The sequence below is a fragment of the Hippopotamus amphibius genome, chromosome 6, assembly GCF_030028045.1.
Source record: "Hippopotamus amphibius kiboko isolate mHipAmp2 chromosome 6, mHipAmp2.hap2, whole genome shotgun sequence".
In the NCBI taxonomy this organism is placed as follows: Eukaryota; Metazoa; Chordata; class Mammalia; order Artiodactyla; family Hippopotamidae; genus Hippopotamus; species Hippopotamus amphibius.
This window is the reverse complement of record NC_080191.1, coordinates 113,950,884-113,967,401: the sequence shown is the minus strand read 5'-3', so window position 1 is coordinate 113,967,401 and position 16,518 is coordinate 113,950,884. Positions and strand designations below refer to the sequence as shown.

Below are 16,518 nucleotides of genomic sequence, written 5' to 3'. Positions count from 1 at the left end.
CTCATTTTATTTGCAGAGCTAATAAATGAGCTTTTCTCCTAGGAAATGCACCCTGACTTTCCAGCACTGCCATGGAGAAGACTCAGGGTCCATGCTACCAGATTTAAACTGCAGGTGGTTAGGATACCTAATGAATTGCCAATGAAAGAAATTACTAGATCCTTTTAAAAATAAGTGCCAAAACTGTTAGCAACACTCAGTTAAGTGATTCTGGAGGTCCATAAAAGTGTGCCAAAATATCTCCTTCAAAGTGAAGCACTCACTGATTTTCCTTTCATATGTGGGTAAACACTCAAGGTACAATAACAAATTTGAATACACATGCCATCACAAAAGCTCCCCTAGGCAGGTACTTACATACTCCATGCCACAGAACCACACACCTACTTGGTAACATATCACTTTGGAATTATTCTGGACTTTAAGCTCCTAGGCAACAAAGACACTCATCTGTATCCCTATCACCTACTGTCATGGTGTATATAAGGTTGAACTTAATAGATGTTCTATAAAAACAATGTCCAGTCCTTTCCACCCACATAACATGCTACCTTGTTTAGATGGTGCTACAAACACTTGATCAGTAGGACCAACCAGGTTTTAAATTGTTAGGAATTTTAATGAGGCATGCTCACTGTACAAGTATTTATTACACAGCAAAATACTAAAACAAAAATAAAAGTCACTTGAAAAAAACACTACTAAGATGTTATTCTATAGTCCTTCTGCCCACATACACATACAAAAACAATTTTATATAAGTGGATTCACAGTGTTTAAGTTTTTCTGTGATCAGAATTATTTTAACTTACTAATTTGTCATAGATAACTTTCCATAAAAATAAAGTACCTTTTTTTAAATTGAAGGGTAATTTACGTACTATGTTAGTTATGTTAGGACACAGTGATTTGATATTTCTTTTTTTTTTTTTAAAGCTCTTTATTGGAATATATTTTCTGCACGCTCTCATACCAGTTTTTGAGGTACACCAAAGTGAATCAGCTGGATTTGATATTTCTATACATTACAAAACGATCCCCACAGTAAGCCCAGTTACCCCCGACACCACACAAAGTTAGTACAATTGTATTGACAATATTCCCCATGCTGTACATTTCACCCCCTTGATTCATTTTCTTACTGGAAGTTTGTACCTCTTAATCTCCCTCACCTATTCCATGTGTGCCTCCCACCCTCCATCTGGCAACCAGAGAGTTTATTCTCTGTATCTATGACTCTGTTTCTGTTATGTTTGTTCACTTGTGTTTTTTTTTTTTTTAAGATTCTACATATGAGTAAAATCATACAGTATTTCTTTCTCTGACCTATTTAACTTAGCGTAATACCCTCTAGGTCCATCCATCTTATCACAAATGACAAGATTTCATTTTTATGGCTGAGTAATATTCCACTGTATATGGATGGGTGTAGGGGTGGGGGTGTGTGTGGGGCTGGGGGTGTGTGTGTGTCTTCTTTATCCATCCATCTATTAATGAACATTTTAGTTGCTTCCATGTCTTGGCTATTGTAAATAATACTGCTATGAACATCGGGGTGCATGTATCTTTTCAAATTACTCTTTTCACTTTCTTCGGATATATACCCAGGAATGGAATTGCTGGATTACATGACAGATCTATTTTTAGTTTTTCTGAGGAAACTCCATACTGTTTTCCATACTGCACCAATCTACAGTCCCACCAACAGTGCACAAGGGTTCCCTTATTGCCACATCCTGGCCAATACTTGTTATTTGTTGCCTTTTCGATGACAGCCATTCTGACAGGTGTGAGGTTTTGTGGTTCTGATTCGCATTTCCTTGATGATTAGTGATGCTGAGCATCCTTTCATGTGCCTTTTGGCCACCTGTATGTCTTTTCTGGAAAAATGTCTATTCAGATCTGTCCACTTTTTAATAGAGCTGTTTCTGTTTTTTTTAATGTTGAGTGGTATGAGTTCTTTGTATATTTTGGATATTAACCCTGTTATTGGATATATCATTTGCAAACATCTTCTCCCATTCAGTAGTCTGCCTTTTCACTTTGTTAATAGTTTCCTTCACAGAGAAAAGCTTTTTAGTTTGATATAGTCCTATTTGTTTATTGCTGCTTTTGTTTCCCTTGTCTAAGGAGACAGATCCAAAAACTACCAGTAAGATCAGTGTCAAAGAGTGTACTGCCTATGTCTTCTTCTAGGAGTTTTACGGTTTCAGGTCTCATATGTAAGTCTTTAATCCATTTTGAATTTACTTTTGTACATGGTATGAGAAAAAAGTTCTTTGATTCTTTTGCATGTAGCTGTCCAGCTTTCCCAACATTGTTTTTTGAAGAGGCTGTCTTTTCCCCATTATATATCCTTGCCTCCTTTGTCATAGATTAAGTGAACATATAAGTGTGAGTTCATTTCTGGGCTCTCTGTTCAGAAGAACTTTATCATTTGTCAATGACTATATAGTTTTCCACGGTAGACATATACCATTATTTAGTGACAAGTCTCCTACTAATGGATACTTAGGTTATTTCTAGTTTCTTCTTATCAAACACAAAGCTGCAATGGGTATCTCTGTGCATGCATCTTTCAACAGCTGTACAACTGCCTTCTCTAGACAAACTCTAGGAGTTGAATTGCCCAACCAAAGTGTGTGCACATCTTACATAGTTATGTACGCTGCTGAACTGCCCTCCAGAAAGGTTATAACAACACAGACCGAACCAACCATAGTCCCCCAGAGGTCTTCACTCTTGCCAACACCATTATGTTGTTGAAACACACTGCCAATGTGTTTCTACTTGCATGTTAGAGATATTAACAAAATATTTTTCAGTTAGTCACATCTTTAACTCTTGTGATTTTTGTCATGTATAAGCTTTTATTATAAAAGAGCAATTTTTTATAAACAATTTCTGATTTTCATGACACATATGGAAAGATTCTATCACTCCAAGCTTTTTAAAATCAGTATTTTCTGCTAGTACCATTATTCTTAACCTTCCTGTGATGACAACCCTGTTTGAGAATCTGATGAAACCAGAATCACCCAGGAAAAAATGCCCTTAAATATAAACATTTTGCAGACAATTTCACACAGTTCAAGACTTCATTAATTAGATGTGTGATCTTGCACAAACCATATTTTCTGTATTCCTCTGCAAATTAATACAGAATGGTAAAATTTTTCTATCATAGGACTATCTTTCCAGGCACAATGCAAAATACCCACTATATCTCTAGGTTAAGCGGGCCCCTTTCTAATATCTTTCTTCTCCAGGACTCCATCCCCACTGCCTTGCTCTTCTTCCCATGCATACTACATGAAAAATTTGTGAGTAAATATGTGAAGAGTTCTGTTTAGTTTTTGCCAGTTGGCATCTTTGCCTGCGCCCACATATGTAATGAGGTTTGAAGAGTTAGAGAAAAATGGCAAAAAGATCCCTTTCCAGTCTCTACTCTTGGGGCTCATCTCAGAGAGCCCCTGAAGTTTATTCTGAAATTTAAAAATTTTTATTAAAGTTCCTATTTATCATCACTTATCTTTTGGCCAACTCTCGATTTCTATAATTCCTGAGTCCTTCATTTCTACCTACTTGTAGGACAAAATTTCAAATCTCCTAATGAATTAGGGGAAATTAAATAAAATTTAAAACTTATAAAGGACATAAACTATCACAGGATTGAGAGAAGGTAACAGAAGGCGAGCCAATAACTACTCCAGAAGGAGGGAAGGTACTAAAATGTTGTATATTACTTCACAGGTGGCAAGGAAGGAAAAAAATACATATAAGATTTTCTCAACAAAATGTAAGCTATTCACGTAATAGCTAAGTGGTGTGTACACAATGAAATTTAGAAGATCAAAGCACTTTAACGATGAGAGTTTTCACAGCATTCTCACGGAGTTCAGAGGAATAAACCCAGGGCAGGGTAGAAATCTGGGTTACAGTCCAAGCTCTGCTGCATAGGAGCTACTGACTAGCCTTGGACAAGTCACTTCCCTTCTTCGGGTTGATAATCCCCAGCTTAAACCTGACATTTTCACAAAAGCCTCCCTGGACCCTAAAGCAGCTCCCCATGGTGGGCTTCTGTAGTTCCGGTAGTTACAGCTTTCAGACTGAATTATTTGTTCATTGCCTATCCTCCCCATTTGATAGTAAGCTCCACTTCTATATTCACCTCAGATCCCTTGCTCCTTACACAGTGCCTGGCACAAAATAGAGGGAAGGAGGGAGGGAAGAATGAAGAAATAACAGAATCAATAAATTGATCCAAAAAAAGAGTAGACCAGATGACCTCTAAGGTGTGGTTAGATGCTAATGACTAAATGCATTTCTTCCTGTTGAATTCTATAAATGTTTGGGTTTAATTAGGTTAAAACATTTATGGGCCACCTGATTTGAATGGAGTCTTATGCTTGGGCTATAGGGAGGAAAAGGGTAGCCAAGGATACATGAGAATTAGGTCTTGTCCCTGCCCTTTAAAGAAATGGGTCTGGCGAGGGGAAAAAAATGCATTAAACAACTAGGACAAAGCAATAGGACAACTTTAATGAAAACAAAAGTAACAGAGTAAGTGATATGATTAAGGGAGCTGGGATGACTCTCAATTATCACAGTACACTACACACAGGTGAATGGACTCTCGGTAACCACATAGCCAATTTAAGTGAGACCTGATGGAAAAGAACTCAGACCCTTCCATCTCCTGGTAGTTAAGGAAGCCCGTTAAATAAAATGTAAGGCTGATGTTCCTGAGACTGCAGGCTCTTCGCCGGGTTACAAGAGAGGAAAAGGTAAGATTCAGCTTAACAGACAAAGTCAGATACGGCCAAATCAATCTGACAGCAGACAGCTTTGGAGGCATGCAGAGTTTGACCCACATGGAAAAATAAACGCTACTCCAGGGAGAATCAGGCAAGTGGTCACTGAAGAAACAGATAAAAATGGTAATTAAGTGAAGGTAAGGGAATAAGTAAGATAGGCTACAAAGCCAAACTATAAATGCAATGAAACCCCCATATTGTGAGGCCCTGCCACATGCCTCCTACAGTGCAGGCCATGCAAAGAATGCAAGAGAAGTTCATGGCAGGGTCCATGCCTGTGAAGACCTCATTTTCTAACAGTGGAGACAAGTACGAAATTGAGGAAAAAAATTTCAATAAGTAACAAAGCCTCCTAGTTCCAAAATGTGGCCTCAAACTATAATGTCCAAAGAAGCAAAGCTAGGTAAGCAGGGAGGCCTTGAGTGAACTGGGAAATAGGGCTTTGCCCTTGGCATCTCTAGGTGTCTTCTTGTTGGGCCTCACCCCTCAGGAGCATCCCTCTCTCATCTTTTCCACCCTGGGAAGAAGGATGGTAGGCACAAGGGAGTAGCCGCAACATTTAGTGGCCTGCCCAGCAGCAAAACAAAAGAAAGGGAGGGAACCCCAGACAGACAGGGTGTGGCAGAGAGAGCACATCTGAGAGCCGCGACTCCGAGGGCCGAGCAGGATGTGATGGGAAGTAAAGTAAGATGCAAGTTCTTTTTCCTTCCTCAGGAACAAACCCATAGAGGGGCTATCAATCCACCTGAGGCAGGGTCTAGCCCCACCTTCTCTTCTTCCTAAATTCTGAGGGAACAGGGGAGAGCTTCAGGTAGGAGAAAAGTTCTCATTGGCCCACAGGGCAGGAAATTGAGAGGGTTATTTAAAATGGAAGAAGGAGTAGGATACCCAGCCTAACACAGTCACAAAGAGGCTACATATCAGCTGCTGTACACCTCTCCTTCCCGCTGGTGCCCTCATCCTGGCGCCCATAATATAAAACACTCAAATCAACAGTTTAAAAAAATCCAACTTGCCTCCTCCAGCTATGAAGAGCTCTGTGAGGAAGGACACATGGCTGAGGCCCTGGTGTCTCCCCTGCAGGAGGATTGACAAGCAACTTTGTGCAATTCAGTCTCCTAGTTTTGTTACCACCCTCCCTTTTTCCCACCCTAAAACACACACACACACACAGGCGTGCGTGCACACACACAGAGGCACCCCCTCCATCAGGGCTCATGGAGAGAAGTGGCTAGGAGGTTCCTGTTGCCTGCCTATAAAATCTCTCCATTCAAAGAAGTTACACTACATAATCTTTCTGAGTATGAGCCCCAAAAAACCCAAAACAAACAAACAACAAACAACTCTATCATAACTCTTCTCCAAAAAGGATCTGGAAAGAACAACTCAGTCTTCCCAAGGTATCTGCCGGGATACCGAAAAAGTCGCAGACGCTCCAGTCCCTTATATAAAACAGCAGTGTTTGCATATAACCTATGCACATCCTCTCATATACTTTAAGTAATCTCTAGATTACTTATTAAGTACCTAATATAATATAAATGCTATGTAAATTACTGTAAAAACAATGTAAATGCTATATAAATAGCTGCCAGTGTGCAGCAAATTCAAGTTTTGCTTTTTGGAACTTTCTGGATTTTTTTTCTCTCAAATATTTTTGATCTGCAGGTTGCTGAATCCGTGGATGCAGAACCACAGACATGAGGGCTGACTATATATTGTAATGGGTCCTTTCATACCACAGATATTCTCATGGCTTTTTATATATATCCCCCAAAATCCTCAGGTAAAAAGAGACAAAATCGCAAAATTTAGACAATTGTTAAGGGCTCAATGAGCTACTGCTCAGATCACAAAGAATGCAGAAAAACTCACGCAGTTGTACTTATGCTTCTCATCAATAAACTCAAGCAAATATTTTCTACCATATTGCTCATACAGCTCAATATCAAAAAAAACAAACAACCCAATCAAAAAATGGGCAGAAGATCTAAACAGACATTTCCCCAAAGAAGACAGACAGATGGCCAAAAGGCACATGAAAAGATGCTCAACATTACTAAATATCAGAGACACGCAAATCAAAACTGCAGTGAGGTATCACCCCACACTGATGAGAAAGGTCATCATCAAAAAATCTACAAACAATAAATGCTGGAGAGGGTGCGGAGAAAAGAGAACCCTCCTACACTGGCTGGGAATGTAAACTGGTACAGCCACTATGTAAAACAGTATGGAGGTTCCTATGTAAAACCAGAGCTACCATATGAAACAGCAATACCACTCCTGGGCATATATCTGGAGAAAAATGTGGTTCAAAAGGACACAGGCACCCCAATGTTCATTGCTGGGCTGTTTAAAATAGCCAAGACAGGGATGCAATCTAAATGTCCATCGACAGACAAATGGATAAAGCAGATGTGGTACATATATACAATGGAACATTACTCAGTCATTAAAAAGAATGAAATAATGCCATTTGCAGCAACATGGATAGACCTGGAGATTATCATACTAAGTGAAGCTAGAGAAAGGCAAACATCATATGATATCACTTACATGCAGGATCTAAAAAAAATGATACAAATGAACATATTTATGAAACAGAAACAGACTCACAGATCTCAAAATCAAATTTATGGTTACCAAAGGGGAAGCATGGAGGTAATACATAGGAGATTGGGATTAACATATACACACTACCATATATAAAATAGATAACTAACAAGGACCTACTGTATAGCTCAGGGAACTCTACTCAATAGTCTGTAACAACCTATATGGGAAAAGAACCTGAAAAGAATGGATATATACATGCATAACTGAATCACTTTGTTGTACACCTGAAACTAACACAACACTGTGAATCAACTATACTCCAACCAAAAATTTTAAAACAAGCAAAAAAAGAGACAAAATTAATGCAATGAGACCCACACATATATATGAAATTGCAGCCCATGCTAATAACTAGAAAAAAAATAGATCAAACCAGAAAAGCAATACAAGTATTTAATTTATTCTTATCTTGAGTAGAAAAAAATTTTAAAGCCTTATTTTGTGTGTGATACAATAAGGAAAATGGAGGGGGAAAAAAGGAAAAAAAGAGTGAGAAGGGGCCAGAAGGAGTTAGGTTTTAAAAACTACAATTTATAAGCCTAACATATGGCTTAAGTCATTTCAGCAAGAGGTGGAAAACCATCATTTAAACAGAGTGAACAAAAGAAGCACGGATATGCTTTCAGCTCCACAGTGAGGGGAGAGCTACCAGGACAGCATCACCACTGTTTGAGACCACCGGCAGGTTTATTCATGCTAAACGTGCTATAATTGAGAATCAATATGGGGCAGAGTCTGCTTAAATGAACTCCAATGGTTTGTACAAGCAATCCTGTTAATGTCATGTTGCATTTTATTAAACAATGTGTGGAATAAAAAGCCTGTTGGTCGGGCCTTGGAAAACTTTGTTTTAAAGAGGTATACCTTATAATGACAGCTATAATCATAGCATTTGATCTTCATGATAAATCACACTATAAGTGAGAGGACACAACTGAGAAGATAATGAACCATTGCTCAGGGTTGTATGGAGTGGCCCTGAAGCTGCCTTCCATGTCTGATGTGGGCATATGCACCAGGACACTATGAGGGTCCAGGATAATTTTCACCGTCACAGGTGGAGGGAGGACAGTATCCTTTTTTTCCCCCAAAGAACCAACCTGATTTAATCTTTTTTTTTTTCATTTTATTTTTACTGACATACAGTTGATTCACAGTGTTTCAGGTGTTCAGCAGAGTGATTCAGTTATACATACATATATATTATTTTTTAGATTCTTTTCCATTATGTTTTTACAAGATATTGAACATAGTTCCCTGGGCTATACAGTAAATCCTGTAGTTTATTTTATATATAGTAGTGTGTATCTGTTAATCCCAAATTCCTAATTTATCCCTCTCCCCTCCCCGTTTTCTCTTTGGTAACCATAAGTTTGTTTTCTATGTCTGTGAGTCTATTTCTGTCTTGTAAATTGGTTCATTTGTATCATTTTTTTCCCACATATAAGTGATAACATATGATATTTGTCTTTTCTGACTTACTTCACTCAGGATGACTTCACTCAGTGACTCTAGGTTCACCCACTTTGCTGAAAGTGGCATTATTTCATTCTTTTTTTATGGCTGAGTAATATTCCATTGTATATATATACTACATCTTCTTTATCCATTCATCTATTAATGGACATTTAGGTTGCTTTCATATCTTTGTTACTGTAAATAGTGCTGCTATGAACATTGGGGTGCACGTATCTTTTCTAATTAGTTTTCATCTTTTCTGTATATATGCCCAGGAGTGAGGTTGGTGGACCATATGGTAACTCTATTTTTAGTTTAAGGAAACTCTATATTGTTTTACATAGCGGCAGCACCAATTTACATTCCCACCAAGAGTACAGGAGGGTCCCCTTTTCTCCATACCCTAGGAGAGTATATCTTTAGCTGCTTACTGATAGGGTTGGGAGGCTGGGGTCTTATCTAAGAAACGTGGTTAGAGAAGGTGTGGCAGTGGCAGGCAGAGGATGGCTAATCAAGAAATGTGATTCAGATCAGCTGGGCAATTCTGATGCTCAGTAACTGCATCAGCAAGCGCGCACGATGAGCTGGCAGGCAGAGCTCTGTGCTGGGCAGGTGGAAGTGAGGACATGCGTGGGAGAGGACCCGGGTACCACACTCACAAGCATCCTATAAGGGATTTATTATGAATCCCATCTTACAAATAAGAAAACTGAGGCTGAGCGATATTAACTACTTTGCCCAAAGTCACCTTTCTAAAATCTGATGGAGACCAGATAGAGATGCAGATCTGGCTAACAGGACAAAGGCCCCTCAGCGCTACCAAACGAAATGGTCACTGAAAAGAAAGGGCATTCTATGGTGAGAGCAGACAACGGGACAAAGTACCAGTCTGAGTAAGGAGCAGTTTGTGCATAGAAAGATTAGAAAATCAGAAAGTAAGCTGAAGTCAGACTGTGGACTGCCTGTATGCCTAGTTAAGAAGCACACCATCCTACAGGCCGCTGTGAATCACAGAACTCTGGAAATCAAGAGAGATGTAAGAAAAGGGGCAAAGAGACCAAAGGATCTAAACTAGGTAACAGGGTTAGTGGGAGGAGGGAAAAGATGGAAAGGCATTTAGAGAAACAACAGAAGGAAAAAGATGTGGAACTCTGGTACTAACATGGGATTTGGGGCTCCCAAAGTAAAAGACACTAATTGGTGGCCTCTAATAATGTCCTGTGGTTTAGTACTTGGTAAATATTTTACTAATGCCAATAATTAAGAATTTCAGAAGTGATCAAAAAAGTGTTCTTTCCAATAGAAAGGGGATCACTTTTGACAGCTAAGGGAAGCATGCACCGCGTCTGCTTCTTCCTCATCCAGGAAGCTTCTTTTAAGGGGGATGTGCTGATAAGAAATCACATTTGAAGATATTATCAATACTCCAGCTTTCTTTCTTGAAAAGGCGAAGGCCAAGATTCAATGATGAGCTCAGGAGAGGAAAGGCCTGAGTAGGATCTATCACCCTTTCCTGTGGCTCATGGGAAGGACATGACAGTTCACCAAAGCTGGAGGTTTCAGCCCTCCTCCCCTCAAGCATCTGTGTCCACAGTCCTTGCCTCCCGGGCACATTTATCCCCCAACAACCTCACAGGGAGTGGCCCACAGCAGGACAAAATCCCAGGATTCAGGATCTGGGGCTCTAAGCCATCTTTCAGGATCTCTTTACACCCTGGAGAGAGCAGATGTCTTTACTGTTGCTACAGAATCTTTCATGCACGGGCTGCAAATTAATTCAGAATTCTATGAGAAAAAACATAATTTTGTTTTATTTTTGTAAAAAATAAATTAGATGTGCACAAATTTGACTTACTTTATCTTTAGTTTATACTGTAAGATTAGCACTTCTTTAAAATTAAAATTGAAGATTTTAATCTGGCAAAATGTGGTTATCCATATACAAATCTTCCTGTTCAGAAGAAACATGAGTATATATGTTAAAAACTAATTTGATAACAATGCTCTATTTTTCCCTTATCATTAAAAAAAATTCAAGAGAGGGGATAGGGATCTTCACAGAGTCAGAAGAGAAACTGAAGCAAAAGATTCACCTCTGCTCCTTTCACCTTGGTAGTCAGCAGCTGGGTAAGAAAGCTGAGCCCAATCACCCTTCAATAACAGACTACATGCTTTCCTCGACCAGCAGTTGCAGAAGCCCCGCTGAACTTCTCTTCTGCCTCTTTCAGAAGAGGGGAAATACTGACTCTCTATACGTAGCACCACCGTGCTCCAGCTACTTGAGAAGAGTAAGAGCCTTAAATGAATTCAGTGAGCCAATGGGCTGTTTGTGCTGCCACAGAACACACCCGTCACAGCTGTGCTGGCCCATGGAGCCAGGACCATCATTCTCACCCTGTCACAGAACCATAAATAAGGACAGAGCCTTCTGCAACATGAGGATGCACTCTCTTGTAAAGTCATACTCAATCATTGGCTCAAATGAAACTAACTCTCCAAGATTAGGGGTTAATGAACAAAGCACACAACAACGCGAAAGCATTTTACAGTCAGCTTTGTAAGGCAGTAATCCCCAACATGGCAACATCTATATGGAAATTATTTTTGGAGTAATAAGCCAAGTTATTTTCCTTTGTCAGAACTGGAATCTTACAAACCCAGCTGTTGAACAACACTTGTCAGAGATGTCAAAACGTCTTTCAACATTCAGACAGCCACCTAGCCATTATTCTTGTGGGATACATGGGTGGTTGAGAGAATCACATTTGACAGATGCAAAAAGAGGATATCCATATGGAAAATATAACTCCTCATTTCCCAATCATCTAGCCCAGCAATTTCCCTACCATTCTGCACTGGGATGCAGCCAGTGAAGGAAGGAAGGAAGGAAGGAAGGAAGGAAGGAAGGAAGGAAGGAAGGAAGGAAGGAAGGAAGGATGGATTCAGGCTTTTTCACAATTGCTACTGAACATGCAGGCTTTGAAAGTAATCTTCCAATTCTTTATTATACACTCAAGCCACAAATACTGTTTATATTGATTTCAAGAGTTAAGAATTCAGGGTCCTTCTACCAGACAGGTCTCATGTTCTTAGTCTACCCCACTATTGCTGCCTGCCAGAGGAACCACAGTCCTTACTGAGGCAAGAAGACCTAGGTCACAGCTGTGTGGACCAAGAGAGGGCATCAATACCCCTAAGACTGCCTGGTAGAAGAACTTTGACCAGAGGGATGATAGTTACTATAGAATTATCATATTCCTTTCTTCTTGGTCCATACACAGACCATCAGTGAGGTTGTGGAGACAGGAAGACATGAGGAGAGAAGCCAAAATGGAAATGCTGAGCCACATTTGTGGTCGAGAAGTAGAATGTGGACTCATCAAGTACTGTTAGTACAGCCACATCCTAGAGTTGCAACACATCGGGGACAATCTTCCTGGTCCTGAGTTAGGTCCTGCCTCCATGAGGTCTGGCTCTTTCTCATCCTGAAAGGCCTCTGGGATTCCCCCCAACTTGCCACATGTCTGACATTTGTTTTATTCTCTTGTGCATCCTTACTTAAGCCTTTCATTTCTTAAGGTAACTTGAATGAGTTTCTGTTCTTGCAATCAAAGATATTTATATCGGCCCCACAGCAAGATGTCTGAAAGTGTTCCTTTTCTCTTTACTAAGTATAAAACAATCTCAGATCTCCCATCTGACAGTCTACACATAACCTCACAATCTCAGGGCTACTTTGCCAGTTTTTGCAATCAGAGAAAGAAAAGAAATGGCTGGCAAAGCCCCTTTCCCTGGGATTGTCTTTAAATTGCCCTTGATGCATTTTTTAACTCCTAGTCAATCCCTGCCACATGTGGACCACCATTTACTTTCAGTAGATGTAGAAGGTTCAGCCACAGTAAGTTAAGAGTAAAACCCCAGCATCCTATGGGAGCCTTAGTAGTCTCTCCAACCTCTGTGGCACTGACAGACCCCCTCCCCCACCCCCATGACTTCTGGGTTGATTTCAAGGTTCAGGGACCAAGTTTTCCATTGGCAAAACCTGATTCTTCTGGTCCATATAGAATAAGATTGGCTCCCAAAGTAGTTCCAGCACCGGGAAAAGGTCAGGTCATATCAGAAATTAATGAGCCAGCCCCTCAGAGCACTGCACCTTCTGCAACTCTAACTACTCCTCCCTCCTATCAAAGGACCTCACTTGACTCTCTAGCAGCCAGTGATTCTCAGTCACAGGCAGTATTTGGAAATGTGAGGGGCCAAGTTGGTTGACTCAACGACTTGGTTAGAGCAACACAGGCATTTAGGGACCAGGGATGCTAAACGTCCTATAAGGGACAGCAAAGTTCCACACAATGATTAATCATTCTATCAAAATGCTAACAGCACCTCCTCCCTTGAGAAACACTGAGCCCCATCCAACATTCCGAGCAGACCAAAGCAGGAAAGAAAGGCAAAGTGAAGAGAGGAGGGCTGTAAGAAGACCAGCACCACATCATCAGAAGTGAAGCAGTTGAGTGAGGACTGTCCAAGGATCATCCCAGCCCCAGCCACCTCCTTCCCCTCGCCTCCAGCAACACTACTCACCGCACACAGACTCTCTGTTCTCATCCCCTCTACCATGCAAAACAGTCTTGGGCTCAGTTAGATTTAAATCACATCTTTTAAAATGTGTGCCTTTATTTCCACGTCTTTTCCTTTGTTCTAATTATAATGGTTTCTGAGCAACTAATGTTGGTACTAGTAATAGATAATATCACCTGGAAATTCTTCCATGTTGCTAAAGGGCTTAATTACTAAATTTATGCTATAATATGCCTGTTGGAAAATTGACTTGAGACTAACTCTTTAGGGGATAACTCCTCAGAGATTAAACTTGTGAATTAATATCTTCTTATGAAACACTTTTTTGAGCCATGCTGGGGCTTGGAAGAAGGGAAGGTGAAAACTGTCTCTCCACCTCTCCTGGCCTCTTTGTTAAGCTCTAGGCAGCATCAAAAGAGACTTCCTGCACAAACAAGCATCATCACAGAGGCTCAGGGCATAGAGAGACCAAATGGAAAGAGACAGCTCAGCAGCCTTGGATTAAAGCACAAATATTTTTGAGGCAGTGCACTCAATTATATCAGAGAGACAGGCCCATGGCACTTTCTGTAACAGGCAGATGCCGCAGCAAGGTAAAAAGTTCAGCAAGATCCACTCACAGATTGAAAAGTGCCCCAGGATGGAGAAGTCCAAAACGCAACCCTGTTTTAAAAGAGATGAGGTCTTGTTATAACAAGCATGCACGCTGTCACTACAAGTGTGGGTTTCTGACAAATAGGGTCTTTACAGACTAAAGCAGAACTATCCAATAGAACTTCCTCTGATGATGGCCATGCTCTCTGTCCACGCTGTGCCTGTGTCAATATGGTAGCATTTGTTGCAAATTTTGTCAGTGTATGTAATAATTACAGAGACCAGAAACACAGCAAGGCTGAACTCAAACCTGCCAGGACCGTTTACATCTAATCCCTGCACTTGCCCTTCCTTTCTAGTAAAATAACATGACTGCTTCAGGCCTACATCAGGGTAATGGCCTTCTTCACCATTCCAACACAGAGTACCAGAAGATTATCAGAATAACACCTGTGACACTAAAACATTTTATGTATCATTCAATGGTTATGGGTTGACGATAACCCCTTTCCCATACTTCCAAAGGAGAGAAGAAACAGAAATGTACAAGTTCTAGAATAAAAATATATTTCTCCTAACATTCTCTGGGCTTTGTTGTGTTACCTGCAAAATCTGTTCTGGGATCAGTACTCATCTGGGAAGATATTTTTCTTTGGGGGGGCTACGTCTTTATATCCTTTGGTCTAATTATTCATGAGTCACTTTAACATTAAGAGATTACCACAACCCCCACCCCCCCGGTCAAAAGCAATTTCCTTGACTGCTCCTCTGAACAGCCTCTTCCTCCCTCCTTCACGCTCCTTCACATTTTTAACTTTAAAAAAAAAAAAAAAAAAAAAAAGCCTTGGGACTTCCTAGGTGGCGCAGTGGTTAAGAATGTGTCTGCCAATGCAGGGGACATGGGTCCAATCCCTGCTCCAGGAAGATCCCACATGCCATGGAACAACTAAGCCCGTGCGCCACAACTGTGGACCCTGCACTCTAGAGCCCGTGAGTCACAACTATTGACCCTATGTGCCACAACCACTGAAGCCCTCACGCCTAGAGCCTGTGCTCTGCAACAAGAGAAGCCACCACAATGAGGAGCCCGTGCACCTCAATGAAGAGGAGCCCCGCTTGCCGCAACCAGAGAAAGCCCGTGTGCGGCAATGAAGACCCAACGCAGCCAAGAAACAAATAAATAAATAAATAAATTTATTTATTTATTTAAAATAAGCCTTTATTCACAAGTATATTGTTGAAAGGAACTGAATATGAAGCCTTCAAGTAAAATCAAAATCCAGTACTGTTAGACTTTCCAACACCATTAACCCTTCAAACTCCCCTGCTCCTCAGCCACTGCCTTCACGAGGATTAAGAGTGATCTTTGGGTCCTGGAAATTTGGGGAGATGCGTATTTCTTAGCATTTACAGAGCTCCCAAGTAATCACACAGTACTATGTACATCCCTTCCTTAGGCTACTGAGTTATAAATGCTGTGTCTACTTTACAAGTAGGGAAACTGGAGCAAAATGAGGCTAAATGATTGAAATACAGTCCCAGAGAAACTCAGAGCGAGATTAAATCACTGTATGCCTCCAGCAGTGGTTCTCAACCAGGGGCAGTCTCTCCCCCCAGGGGACACTGGCCGTGTCTGGAGACATCTTTGATTGTCATGACTGCGGTGGGGTGGGGTGGGGGGACTACCAGCATCTGGCGCGCAGAGGCCCAGGATGCAGAGGACAGCCCGTAACAAAGACTCGCCAGGCTCAGCATGTCGATGCTGCCGAGGATGAGAACCCCTCTGCCTCTGGCGCCTCCAGCACTCCCGGCGTTGGCCCCTAGTCAATAAACAACGGTTCCTTCTATAATTTGATCCTTGTATGGTACTTACACAAGAAACACGTCCGTTGAGTGCTACTTCTGGCATGCTATAGTTTTTAGTTACTTTTAAGACAAAATATAGGGGAGCCACAGAGGAAAATGAGGAAAGCTGGCAAAGTCTGGCTCCTTTCCTCTAACGAGAAAGCTTAGCAAAGACCAGGTCCTTCCCTTAGTGACCCCCAGGCGCTGAGCTGGGGTCTGTGTCTGGCTGCTCACCTGGATTCTTCAGTTGTTGACATGCTTTGCAGCTGCCTTTTCGCTGCTATGCTTATCTCTAAGCACATGCATCACTCCAGAGCAGTCATGATGTATGCTTATGGGAACCTCCAGAGATCTACAGCCCCTAATTGTCTATTTGGTTCAGTAAATTGTACTCATTACTGAGCCATGTGAGGCACGGAAGGACATCAGCCTTTCTGCGTGCCCTCTGCCTGAGCCTGGGTAACGGGACGTTATCAGCAAGGGCTCCACAGTACTGAACTAAGATGCTTAAAAATAACCCTCCATCCAGTTTTTCAGCTGAGTATTTTTTTATACATATATAATCTCCTGTCCCCATCTTTCCTAACCATCCTTAGCTCTACTT

The 16,518-nt window shown here is 41.0% G+C and overlaps 1 protein-coding gene across 2 annotated transcripts in view; it reads right to left on the bottom strand.

Annotated features, from left to right (window-relative positions):
- The window catches only part of TMEM108 (transmembrane protein 108), a 335,235-nt gene that overhangs the window by 315,706 nt on the left and 3,011 nt on the right, over nucleotides 1-16,518 (bottom strand). The window lies entirely within an intron of this gene.